This window comes from Saimiri boliviensis, chromosome 11 (assembly GCF_048565385.1).
Source record: "Saimiri boliviensis isolate mSaiBol1 chromosome 11, mSaiBol1.pri, whole genome shotgun sequence".
Taxonomy (NCBI): domain Eukaryota; kingdom Metazoa; phylum Chordata; class Mammalia; order Primates; family Cebidae; genus Saimiri; species Saimiri boliviensis.
The window spans coordinates 90814128-90827338 of NC_133459.1; the positions used below are offsets into that span (position 1 = coordinate 90814128).

The window sequence follows — 13211 nt, forward strand, 5'->3', positions numbered from 1 at the left end:
ATGAAGAGCTCCCTGCCCTGCAGGAAAGCCTCCCATGGGAAACAGCCTGTTTTTTCTCTTTAGGAGATTCATGAGGCACTAGGGAAGGAGGGAGATGCCCCTGGATGGCCTGGCTGGCCCAGTAGCCTCACAGGGACTGAGCCAGTGGGCAAACTCATTGTCACAGTCTGACACTGTGAGTGTGAGACTCTCCCTCAAGCCCATGCAGTGAGGGGCAGCTCCCTTACCCTCACTAGCCAGCTCCGGGCACTACACTGACTGCCATTGGAAGCTGGTGTCACAATGGCTGTTCTCATTATTTCTGAAAATTTACCGAAATTGGCTGTAAATTGTGATTGTGATGAAGTCATGATTATATCCATGATTACATTCTGCTTTAGCAGGTATGGCTTGAACTAATCTTTCCTACTTATTGTGAAGAAAGAGAACAAGAGTCTAGTTCAGAAACCTCTAAAACCTCCAGATACTGCCTCGGGAGTTCCCTCAGGTGGGCACCGCACATGAATCTTGGTGCTTGTAAATATTTAGGGAGCTCAGAGACAACTGGCATCTGGTAGAGTGGAGCTGTCCTCACAGACAGAAGATATGGTAATGCTCTCTCCTTTTTTCCATGGTGCTGAGTTTTTCTTCCTTTTTCTGTTTCCATCAAGTGTATTATAGGTGCTATAGTAAGTTTCTTCAAGCCCTATTAGGGAGGATGCAAGAAGGAGGGACATGAATATAATCAATATGGTAAAAAAAAATGGTCAAAAATAATGAATCCAAGTCAAAGCAGGTACAATTTGTTTTTCTTTTTTTATTTGTTGGTTTTCTTTATGCTGACACAGGGTCTTGCTCTGTCACCCAGGCTGGAGTGCAGTGGGGCAATCTTAGCTCACCGCAGCCTCGACCTCCCAGGCTCAAGCAGTCCTCCCACCTCAGCCACCTGAGGAGCTGGGACCACAAGCGTGCACCATCACAACACAGCAAGCAGAAAGCCCCAGAGACAATGAGTAGACTGAGAACCCACTCCCACCCACCTTGACCATCACTGAGCTCAGCTGGGCTCTTCCTCAGGAGGGGCAGATTCCAGCCCTTGATCAGTGCTCTGATGCCAAGGCCTGGCTGCAACTACATGGCACCAGGCAGGTCACATCCTCTCGAGGCAGGTTCATCAGCCTATCCTGTCAGATGCCACCCACACTGACCGCTAGCCCTGCGTGTGTGTGGGAAATTGTCTCTGACTATGCCCACTTCCAAACCCTGGCATGAGGCAGAGCTGGGAAGCAAAGCCTTTGCCACAAACCCTGCAGTCTTCTTACATGTGTGGGAGCTGGTCCCCAGGGAGGTGACCACAGGCCAGCACTTGGAATCCCCACTGGTTCAGCCAGCATTGCTGCTCCACATGCTCCTCACTCTCTGAGCTAACTCCATGCTCACATGTCAACAAAAATGCCAGGACAAAAACCCACTTCTCTTCTCCTTACAGTTCCCGGCTGCTCTCCTGAGGTGTGCTTGGACTGTATATAATGCAACACCACCTCTCAAATGCCCTTGCCTGCTTGAGGGAAGCAGGTCCCTACCTTCTTAAGCATGGGGAGGGGTTGGTGCAGAGCTGAGTGGAGAAGACCAGAGAAGGAGGGCTGAGCCTGCTTCAGTCTGCAGAGCAGGACCCTGCCCAAGGCCCCAGGTCTTGCACCTTCAGGCTCCAGGAAGCACACCAGAAATGTTAGGAGAGTGAGCCTGCTAGGGATGAGGCAGCTGAGTTCTGGTCCTCCAGATAGGGAGGATCTTGATCATGCAGCCTCCAGGGAGGGGAAACCCTGCCTTTCTTCAGACTCTGTTCGGAAGGAACTAGTGAGCAGATAAGCTCTTAGGAAATGCGTCTTCATGCGGTCACTGAAGAGGCTGTCTGCTGAGCCCTGCCTGCTGGGATCTGGGAGGTGCATGCTCATGTAACTAGCAGAGTTTATGCCTGCACAGTCCCACACCTGTGTTTTCACTGTGCACCTGTGTCTCTCCCATTTCCCACCCATCAATCCGTTATGAAGCAACAAGACAAAACATATCAGGGCTTTTGTACTTTATGGTCCTTTCTGCCTGGGACTCTCTTCTCCCAGGTATCTGCAAAGCTCACCCTCATTCTCATTTTATTTTTATTATTTATTTATTTACTAATTTACTGAGACAAAATCTCACTCTGTTGCCCAAGCTGGAGTACAATGGCCTGATCTCAGCTCACTGCAATATTCACTTCCTGGGTTCAAGCAATTTCTCTTCTCAGCTTCCTGATTACAAGAGTATGCCACCAGGCCTGGCTTACAGTTTGTATTTTTTTTAGTAGAGACAAGGTTTTGCCATGTTGGTCAGGTTTGTCTTGAACTCCTGACCTCAAATGATCCACCTGCTTTGGCCTCCCAAAGTGCTGGGATTACAGGTGTAGACCTGGCCTCATTTTATTTCTGCTATCTGCTTAGGTTTCCCTTGTTGAGAGAGCCCTTCCTTGGTTACCTGATGTGCAATGGAAAGTGATAAATAAAACCAATGTGATGACCAATGTTTGACTCTGGCAAACCCAGGTGTTCCCCACAAATGTCTTCAAGCAATGCCTGCAGCAGAGATGACCTTCCAAAAGAAACACTGCTGGTAGCATAGACACCCTCCTGAGAGAAACACTGCCTGTCACATAAACACCCCCAAGAAAAATTTCTCCTGTAGCATAAATACCCCCAGAAAAACTCTTCCCATAGCATAGATACCCCCTCTAGAGAAACACTGCCTATAACATAAATACCCCCAGAAAAACTCTTCCCGTAGCATAATTATCTCCTAGAAAAACTTCCTGTAGCATAGATATCCCTCCAAAGAAACACTGCCTTTAGCATAGGTACCCCCTCTAGAAAAACACTGCCTGTAGCATAAATGACTCTCTTAAAGGTTTTTTTGTAACCTCCTCCGTGATTATGCATTTCAGTAAGAAAGTCTGAAGCATGGCTAGCCACACATGTTGCGCACTGAAAGTTTGCTATACAGAGGATAATTCTGGAGGCTGGGTCCAGGGATCCACCATTCTGTGACTGCCTGAGACATTACTTCTTTTGTCAAGTTTGTATTAAACATTTCTTTCTGAGAAACTGAATTTGTCAGCCTTCTCTTTCAGTGTCTCAGCTGCTAGGCCTTTGTGGGTAGGTTTGCACAGAGCTGCTCACTGTGCTAAGGGGGTAGTTTTATTATTCTTTATCTTAGTGTAGTCTTATTTGGGCTTAATCTGTTTGATGATGTTGACCTTCCTGTACCTGGCTGCTTATGTTTCTCTAGTTTGGGAAGTTTTCTGTTACTATTTCTTTGAATCAGCTTTTTAAGCTTTGCCATTTCTTCAGCCCCTTTAAAGGCCAATGACTCCTAGATTGGCCTTTTTGAGGCTATTCTCTAAATCTCATAAACATTTCTCACTCCTTTTCATTCTTTTTAATCCTCTGTGTATTGTCACATAGGGTGCCTTTAAGTTCACTGATTCTTCTGCTTGACCAGTTATGCGGTTGACCCTATAACGCATTTTTCAGTTTGCCCAGTGTCTTCCTTTTTTTTTTTTTTTTTTTTTTTTTTGAGATAGAACCTCGGTCTGTTGCCAGGTACCAGGCTGGAGTGCAGTGGCACAATCTTGGCTCACTGCAACCTCCACCTCCCTGGTTCAGACAATTCTCCTGCCTCAGCCTCCCGAGTAGCCGGGACTACAGGCACATGCCACCAAGCCCAGCTAATTTTGCATTTTTAGTAGAGACAGAGTTTCACCATGTTGACCAGGTTGGTCTTAATCTCTTGACCTCGAGATCCTCCCGCCTCGGCCTCCCAAAGTGCTGGTATCACAGGCATGAGCCACCGTACCCAGCCCTATCCAGTGTCTTTCTTAGCTCCACAATTGCTGCTGAATATTATTATTATTGTAATCTCTTCCTTAAATTTCTCTGACAAATTGCTTCATTTGCTTTATGTATTGTCTTGGAGCTTGCCGAGTTTTTTTAATAGCTTTTCTGATACTTTAAGAGCTCGCGTATCACCACCTAGTTAGGCTGTCGCTGACACCTTGCCTTGTCCGTTTCATGTCTATTCTGATTTCTTACAGATGTGCGTCTGTGTATTTGCACTGGATATTTCATTGGCCTTTGTTGTCTCTTTCGGTCTTCCCTGTCCGATTTGTGTTGATTTTGCTGTAGTATGTCTGTCTAGGGGTCCTGATTTTTAAGCTCCCTCACACCAAGACTGCTGCCTTCCTCTCAGCACTAGATGGAGCCCGAAGCCCAGGCTTGCTGAGGCTCAGCATAGCCTTTTCCAGATGGAGAGGGGCGGTCCCCTAGGGGATTTCTGGGCAGTGGGGGGAGGCTGGCCAGGGCTTCCTGCTGAAAGCGCCCACCCTGGCGGTGTGTCTCCTGCGGTACAGGGCCACTGCCAGCCTCTCTGGCCTGTGGGCGAGATGAGGAGCAGCCAGAGAGCTCTGCCCTGGTGGTGATAGCCCACGCCTGCTGTTCTTCTCTAGCTGCCATCAGAAATTCTCGCCCTACAGGCATTGAGGGTGCTTCCTGCAGGTTGAGAAAGGAGTGGCTTTCCTGCATAGGAACCCAAGAAGGTGAGGAAGCTGGCTACCAGCTGGATTCCATTTTTTCCAGTGCAGAAACTGTGAGTCCAGGGGACCGTTCTATGCAATGCCTGTCAGCCTGTGGGAGCAGCAACCTGTCTAGAGGTCTCTTCTGCCACTCTCTGCTTGAGAGATTTTACCTCTCTGTTGTCTCAGGGATGGGCATAGCCTCAGTTTTGTATTCTGAGATATTTCTGGTAATCGCTTGTGACTAGATAATCACTAGTTTTGGTTTTCAGTGAGAGAGGGTAAAGCCAGGTTTCTAGTGCCTGCTCTTTTGGTTGATAATTTTTTGTTGTTGTTTTCATTCCAAGGTTATTTGGATGAGAGTTGAACCCTGCACAAGGTATGAACTGACTTCAGTCTATTTCATTTGATTTGGGGCAGTCACAAAATTGTCATACTGTAAGATATCTGAGTCACAATCTTGGGCACCCCACCCATCATCACACCAATATAATCTACAACCTTTTCTTTGATTTCTCTTCCACTCGCCTCCTGAATTGCTTAAACCTAAGAGTGTTTTCATCGGCTACTTCTGCTCTCTTGTAAACCATGCAGAGTTTCTACAGTACAATATGCAGCTCAGATTCTTGATCTTGTTATCCAGTCTGCCCCTGATAGTACATTTCTCTGGCCTCCAGGCTGGGTTCCTCACTGGCGTTCTTGCTTTGAGTGCATTGTCCTCTGGAGTAGGCTGGAAACTAACTCTGTCATCCCTGGGTTTGGGTTAGGGGATCTCTGCAAACCATTTCTCAAAATTCTGGCAGAGCCTAGCATGTGCAGAGCGAGGCTGCTGAGGTGCAGCTTCCACTTTACAGTAGGGAAAAGCACCACCTGGAAAATCATCCATGGGCCCCTCCTTCCAGGGAGAGGGATGTAAGGTTTGTAGAAAACACAATATTGAGAGGCTCTAATGACCCCCCAGGCCATTAGGGAATCTGCCAGAGAGCTGATGGTTTCCATAGAAACACTGTGGAGAAGTTTAGGGAGAGCTCCCCACCTGCTGCCCAGCTCCCAGGAAAGGCTTATGTAGCACAGAGAGAGTTTGTGGAGGGAAGGCACTCTCCTGCTCTCAGGATGTCACAGAATATGCCTGTCAGACAAGGCTCGCACCTTCCCTGCCCTTGGAAGTGAACACTTTTCAAAACCCCATTCCAACTGCATCTTTCTCTCCAACTTGAGTTAATTCTGATAATCCATAAAAGTAATCCATAAATTGTCATTAAATCGATAGCAAAATATAATCAAATTAAAATGAGCCTTAAAAAACTAAATTCTTCCTTTTGTTTTCTTCTCTTGCTTCAGGAATCCTTGGCTAAGACGTGGCATTTGGCTATTTTTTACCTCTTTCTCTGCTTCAAAGAAAGTTGCTTTCTCCCTCTTAGGAGTGCTCCTGCTGGTCTCTCCCAGGTCCCCTGCCTTCTTGTGGTTGTTTCACCGACACTTTACTTGCTGTCATTTCAATCTGTTCTCTCCGGCTCCATCCTCAGTGGAATCTAAAAGCAGCTGTTGAGTATGAATTCACACACAGAACCTCATGAGCCAACTGCCTCATGCGGAGAGCCCCCAGCGACACCCAGCTTCTCCCTCAACCCAGATACTTTTCAGAAATGTCTTCTCTGCTTTGGGCAGCCCAAGGAGACTTTCATGTTTGGATTTCAGGGTCCTGGGACTTGAAAATGAGAAGATTTTAGAATGTTTTAGCCCTTTGGAGTGCTTAAATATGTTTGCATCAATTCCATTTGATCCTCTTAAGAAATGCGGAAGAAGGCTGGCATTGCTGTTCACATTTACTGTGGGGTCGTCTGTGCTTCACAGAGACAGCCATTTGACCAGAGTCACACGGCTGGTGACCAGAGCAGCTGAGGCAGCAGTGCAGGCATTGTGCTCTACAGTCGGTCTGCTTCCTCCACTGTGAAGGCCATCCCCATCCATGGATTCAAGATGTCGAGCCTGTCAGCACAGGCTTGGGTCTGGCTCTGCGGCACTTGACTGCTGATTCCAGTCTTCCAGTCTCACAGTGCGGAATGCACAGGGGATCCTAACTCTCCCCTCCCAGCCCTGGAGCTCAGGACTAGAGGCATAAATGGTGTGAGGAGAAGAAAGCACATGCCTTGTGCCCCTTTCCCTCACAATTCCCTGGATGCTTTGACTACTCTCAAATGTCAGCTTGGTTCCCTCTCCCATCTCATCCCTTCTCTCTCTTCTCTCCATTGCTCTGCTCCAACCATGCTAAAGTAACCAGCACAGTCATGCCTTGGGGTCTTTGCCTTTGCTCTTTCTGCAGACTGTGCATGCCTTCCTATCACCAGTGAGAAATCACAGCAAATGTAGCAGCTTCACATTGCACACATTTCTTAACTCACAGCTTCCCCAGGTAAGGAACCTGAGAATGGTTTACTTTGACTCTCTGACTCAGGGTCTCTCCCAAGCCTGCAGTCAAAGTCCCAACATGTTGGGGCTCATTTGAAGGCCCAGTTGGGGAAGGATATACTTTCAGGCTCATGTTGTTGTGGGCAGGACTCAGTTCCTTGTGGGCTGAATGTAGGGCTTAGGGCTTCATGTCCTTACTGAGTGTTGGCCAGAGACTCCTCTCCATTACTTGTCACAGGACCTTTCCAATGTGTAAATTTTCTTTACCAAAGTGTGAAAGTGAGAGAGTCTGCTAGAAAGAAAAATGTCAAATCTATTTTAACCTAATCATAAAAGGGACATCCCATGGCTTTTGCCACATCCATTTGGTTAAAAGCAAGTCACTATACCCATCACACTTTCAAGGGAAAGTGGCTTTACAGTGTGTGGTGCTGGAGGTCACATCTGCTTGAGAACGCCCAGAACACATTTTCCTCAGGTGCCCTCAGGACTTGCTCCTTTATCTCCTTCCAATTGTGGCTCACCTCTTACCTGTGCAGTGATGCTTTCCCTGACCACCTCATTAAATTTGCAGTTTTATTTCTCAAATGAAAACATAAAATGACACCAAATACATGAAAAATCGCTAAACATCACTAATCATCAGAAAAATACAAATGAAAGTCAAAGTAGAATATAACCTCACACCTGTTAGAGTGGCTGTGATGAAAAAGACAAAAGGTAGCAAGTGTGAGGAACCATGTGAAAAGAGGGAAACTTCAGACACTGTTGGTGGGAATGGAAATTAATACAATCATTATATAAAGCAGTGTGAAAGTTTTTCAAAAAATTAAAAATAGAATAATCATTAGATCCAGCATGTCACTACTGTGTATGTCTCTAAAAGAAATGAAATTAGTCTGTCAAATAGACATCTGCCCCCAATGACCATTGAAGCACTATTCACAGTAGCCAAGATGAAGGAACAGTCTAAGTGTTTCTCAGAGAATGAGTGGATGAAAACATGTGGCCTCTATACACAGCATATGCAATAGTTTTTCTTAAAAGAGAAAGACATGCTGACATTTGCTACAACATGAATGAACCTAGGGAATATTTTACAAAGTGAAATAGGCCAGGCACAGAAAGGCAGATACTGTATGATCTCACTTATATGTGGAGTCTAGAAAAGTTGAAATCATAAAATCAGAGAATACTAACATGTTTAAGCACCTGGGGTGAGGGGAAAATGTGAAAATGCTAGTCAAAGTATCCAAAATTTCTATTGCCCTCCCTAGTCACTGTCTGTTCTCTCTAGTGGAGTGCTGAAGCCAGCTCCCACCACCGCACAAGAGGTAATTGTTAGCATTTTCTGAAAATTTTAGACTCTGAGTTTTTTTCTTTTAATATATGTTGGCAGTTTCAGTTTGACCACAGTAGGGACATTTACACCACAGAAATTGACAAACACTACAAATGAGGGATTTTTTTAATAATGGAAGAACAAGAAATGATAACATTGATAAACATATCACAATCTCTTTAGCACTGGCCACCATCTGCTATGTGTCATAGATGACTTATCTATTTGGTTTATTATCTGTCTCTCCTAATTAAAATGCAAGTCCATGAGGACACGTAATTTTGTGCTTTTAGTTTAATGTTGTGCCTGCAACACAACACCAAGAGCAGTGAATGCTTAATAAATATTTATTCAATGTTGGCTAACTCAGTGGGTAAGATATTACTTCTTCAGAAAGGGCTTTCCCTGACCAACTTCTTCCCATAGACTAATTTAGATCTGCCCTGTAATCCTCTCTTTTGCTCAGCACCTGGTTCTCTTCATCAAAGAAACATATATAATACAAATATAAATGAGCATTTATAATTGGAAATGCTCATTTATATTTGTATTGTGTATATATATATATATATATATATATATATGTATGGCTCCCCAACAAGATTGTAAAAAACATGTTGAGTGAATGTACTGTGTATGACTTAATTACCACTACCTAGCACCATTTTAGGCAGATTCTAGGTGGTCATTAGATGTTTCTAAAACACATAATTAGCAAAAGAAAAATAAAGACATAGCTTATACAATGACCGGGTCTATCACTTTGCAGAGAGTTACAGTTTTTATTTTTGGAGGTGGAAAATTAGCATGGGAGCATAAAGGGTAAAGAAGAAACCAGCACCTAGGCACAGGTCACACACACATGCATGCACATGAACACTTTCACAAGCACACACTCACTTGTGTACAAACATGCACACATGTGCACACACAGCAGCATTGATAGTTTAAGGACCTGAGGGATGTCTTAATTCCTAAAGGCATAGTCTGTGAGATGTGTGTGAGCCACAGGAAAAACAAGAGGAAGCTCAGGAAGGAAGTTCAGTGTGAAGTGTCCTCCCTCGCTGTTTAAAATGTGAGAACATTCCCTCTCCACCAGCCCAGCCTCTCTAAGTGAACTCCCCCAGCATCTCAGCACTGCCCCTCCCCATTTGCACCTGGAGCCCAGGCGAGGAGGCCGGGTCTGAGCCTGCATCTTTAGTGAAGACCCCCAGGTATATCACTTTGCAGAGAGTTACAGTTTTTGTTTGGGGAGGTTGAAAGTTAGCATGCGAGAGTAAATGCAGAGAAACCAACACCTGCACACACACACACACACACACACACACACACACACACGTGTGCACCTGTACACTTACACGAGCACCACCACCTTCCTCACCCTTGCTCCCTGCAGTCCCAGCTTCCACCTGGCCCAGAACCTGGAGCACCCACCACTGAGCCTGCTACTGTCTCCTGGGCAGCCTCCCTGGCAGAGCAGGACAGGAGCCACCAGCGCTCTCTCTGCAGCCTTCTCCCTGGGGTGTCAGAGCTGCACCAGGTTGGGGAGGAAGGGCCAGATTCCGGCATGCAGGCAGGGGTCCTGGTGGGCTGGACCCTTCCTGCAGAGGTAGGATTGAGTTCACTGGCTCCCCACATGCCTATTCCACAATCCTGTCAGCTGTCACTTCTGACAGTTGCTTGTCCAGCACATTCAAGATTGTTAGACAAAGCAGGACCAGAGACTTCCACAAAGTCAGGCAAGCCTGCTTGGCGTCACACATGTGCCTTAATTAGAAAATTAGTCTTGCCCAGGACGGTGGCTCATGCCTGTAATTCCAGCACATTGAGAGGCCAAGTCCGGTGGATCACAAGGTCAGGAGTTCCAGACCAGCCTGACCAATATAATGAAACCCTTTCTCTACTAAAAATGCAAAAATTAGCCAGGTCCGTGGTGGTGGGTGCCTATAGTCCCAGGTACTTGGGAGGCTGAGGCAGGAGAATTGCTTGAACACAGGAGGCGGAGGTTGCAGTGAGCTGAGATTGTACCACTGTACCCCTTCCTGGGAAACAGAGTGAGACTGTCTCACAAAAAAAGAAAAAAAGAAAGAAAAAGAAAGAAGGAAAGAAAAAAAAAAAGACAAAGAAAATTAGTCTTAGCAACACAACAAAATAAAGTTGAGAATTCAGTGACAGCTGATCGTCTGCAGGAAACAACAGATAGTTATGAAGATACACTTTGTAGTGTTTGAGGTTCTTGTTTTTGTCTTTTTGGGGGGAAAGGAGGACCCAGCCCTCCTGACTAATTGAACAATGCATTACAATAATTACTCGGCTAGCTCAAAATTGGTTTTAAAATGTATGAAGTAATTTGGGCTCCAGTGACTTTAGGCAGGTACTAGAACAGCAGTTAGGACAGAAGTTTACCGTCTTTTCCCCACACCTTCACACGTTTTCTCCCTGTGGCTGCAGATGGTTCTGACAGAGAGAAGGCTCCCAGACTAGGAGGCAGGGAACAGTGGGGACTGCAGTGAGGACTGACTCTCAGAGTGCAGTGACGACACAGCCAGCCAGACAGTGACAAGAGGTGGACCCCCCTGGCCACAACCAGAATCAGAGACCACTGGCGCAGGCTCAAGCTGTGAGGACTCAGATTAGCCCTCCAGATGGAGGCCCCTGCTCTAACCTCAGGCCTAGGGTGGAGGGTGTGGCCCAGTGAGGTCAGGCCCACCCAGGCCAGAAGGTCTGAGACCAGGGATAGGGATGGTACCAGTGAGGCCTGCCCAGAGGTGAAGTTTGGTTAGCTGACCCAGCAACAGGCCAGGAAGAGTGTACAGGTGCAAGCAGGTGTGAGCGTATAGTGAGTGTGTGAGGGTTGGCCCACTCAAACTCCCTTGAAGTTTTAGAATTTCAATAGATCTCACTGATCGCCAAAGAACTGCTGCTTCTTGCCTCTGCAGTTCAATCCCTATGAATAAATCCAGGAGCCAGGGAGGAGAAAAGAGAGTGAATGCAGAGTTAGAAAATCAAAATTTTTTCAAAATGGGACAGGTCTCCATGAGGGGCATGCACAGTAGCCAGGCTGCAAATTACCCTTAGCATTGGCCCCCAGCTTGGTGTATGATTGACTCCCAGATTTTCCCCCAACAATTAGAAAGCTTGGGTTGAGGAAACCATCATTCTCAGCAAACTGACACAAGAACAGAAAGCCAAACACCATATGTTCTCACTCATAAGTGGGTGTTGAACGAGAACACGTAGACTCAGGGAGAAGAGCTTCACACACTTGGGGCAGCTGGGGGTGGTAGGGAAGAGACAGTGGGGGGTGGGGAGAAGGGGAGGGTGGGGAGGGATAACATGGGGAGGAATGCCAGATATAGTATGCACTTAAAGTAAAATAAATAAATTTTAAAAATACATATCTATATAATTATTATTATTTTTTTTTTAAAGAAAGCTTTGGTTGAATTACACAACAGCTTTCCTGGGTCTCCAAGTAGCAGAGAGCATATTGTGGCACTCCTTGGCCCCCATAATTATGTAAGCCAATTTCTATAATAAATCTCCTCATATTCACACTACACTATTGGTTCTCTGGAGGACCCTGACATATTCCTAGTGAGTTCATCACTACAGTCAAACTGATCAACATATCCATCTCTTCATATAGTTACTGTTTCTCTGTGTGGTGAAAACACTTAGCATCCACTCTCAGAAAATTTTAAGCATACAGCACAGTATTATTAACTATAGTCCTCATGCTATTATATTAGATCTCTAGGACTTATGCATCTTACATAACTGAAGCTGGATTTTTTTTAAATTAAAGTGTTTATATTGAGGGAATTATTGAATCACATCTAGTTGAAAGAAGCAATATGGAGAGATCCTTTTACTCCTATGCAGCTTCCCCAATGTGAAAAACTTGACAACCTGTAGTGCAGTATCCCCACCAGCAGAATGCCACTGACATAGTAAAGGCGCAGAACATTTGCGACATCATGAGGACCTCTCATTCCACCCTTTCATAGGCACACCCACTTCCCTTGTACTCGACCCTTCAAAGCCACTAGGATCTTTACATTTCTCTGTTGATATCATTTTAAGAATGTTTTATTATTATTATCTTATTGCTAATCTTATTATCTTTTTGTTAACTGCTATATTAAGAAAAAATCGATACAAAATAAACTTTACATGTTTAAAATGTGCCATTTAATAGGTTTTGGTGTATGTTTGCTCCCCTAAAATGGATACTGACTCTCCCATCCCAAATAAACCACTGATTGACTTCCTGGTCTTATCTATTAGTTTATGTTTCCTAGAATTTTGTATAAATGAACTACACAGTGTAACCTTTCTTCTTGTTGTTGTTTGACTTATTTCATTCAGAATTTTTTTTTGAGATTCATTCACATAGTTGTGTGTATCAATACTTCATTCATTTTTACTTCTTGGTGGTATTTCATTTATGGGTATGCTATAGTTTTTTTTTTTTTTTTTTTTTTGAAATGCAATTCTTTATTAGAACTCAAGTTTGTGTTTGCAACCATTCAACAGAAGGGGTTTAAAAAAAAAACTTTTTTTTTTTTTTTTTTTTTTTTTTTTTGCAGTGGCCAGGGAAAGGAGGGAGGGGATGCTCTTCCTCAAAGCTTGGGGCAGAGAGGACAGTCCTGGAAGAGAGCTGTGGCTGTTTCTCCGTCCTCAGCTTCCCCCAGATGTGGGTACAGGAAGAGTGGGAGAGAAATGCATCCCTCCTTCAGGGAGAATCAAGAGCCCAAAGGGGCCCCTAGAGCTAAGGAGGCCACGCAGGCCCCTAGTCAAAGGCAACAGGCTATGCAATTCATGAAGCTGTGAGGGCTGAAACCAGGGCTCCTCAGGCGTGGGGGAGACCTTCTCACC

At 45.2% G+C, this 13211-nt stretch overlaps 1 long non-coding RNA gene across 1 annotated transcript; it reads left to right on the plus strand.

The window, feature by feature from the left end:
- The first annotated feature begins 4385 nt into the window (after nucleotides 1-4385).
- On the plus strand, nucleotides 4386-11613 carry LOC141580301 (uncharacterized). The gene is made up of 3 exons (XR_012512494.1): nucleotides 4386-4603; nucleotides 4927-4958; nucleotides 5921-11613. It is a non-coding gene; the product is annotated as an uncharacterized LOC141580301 (long non-coding RNA).
- Nucleotides 11614-13211: the final 1598 nt, after the last annotated feature.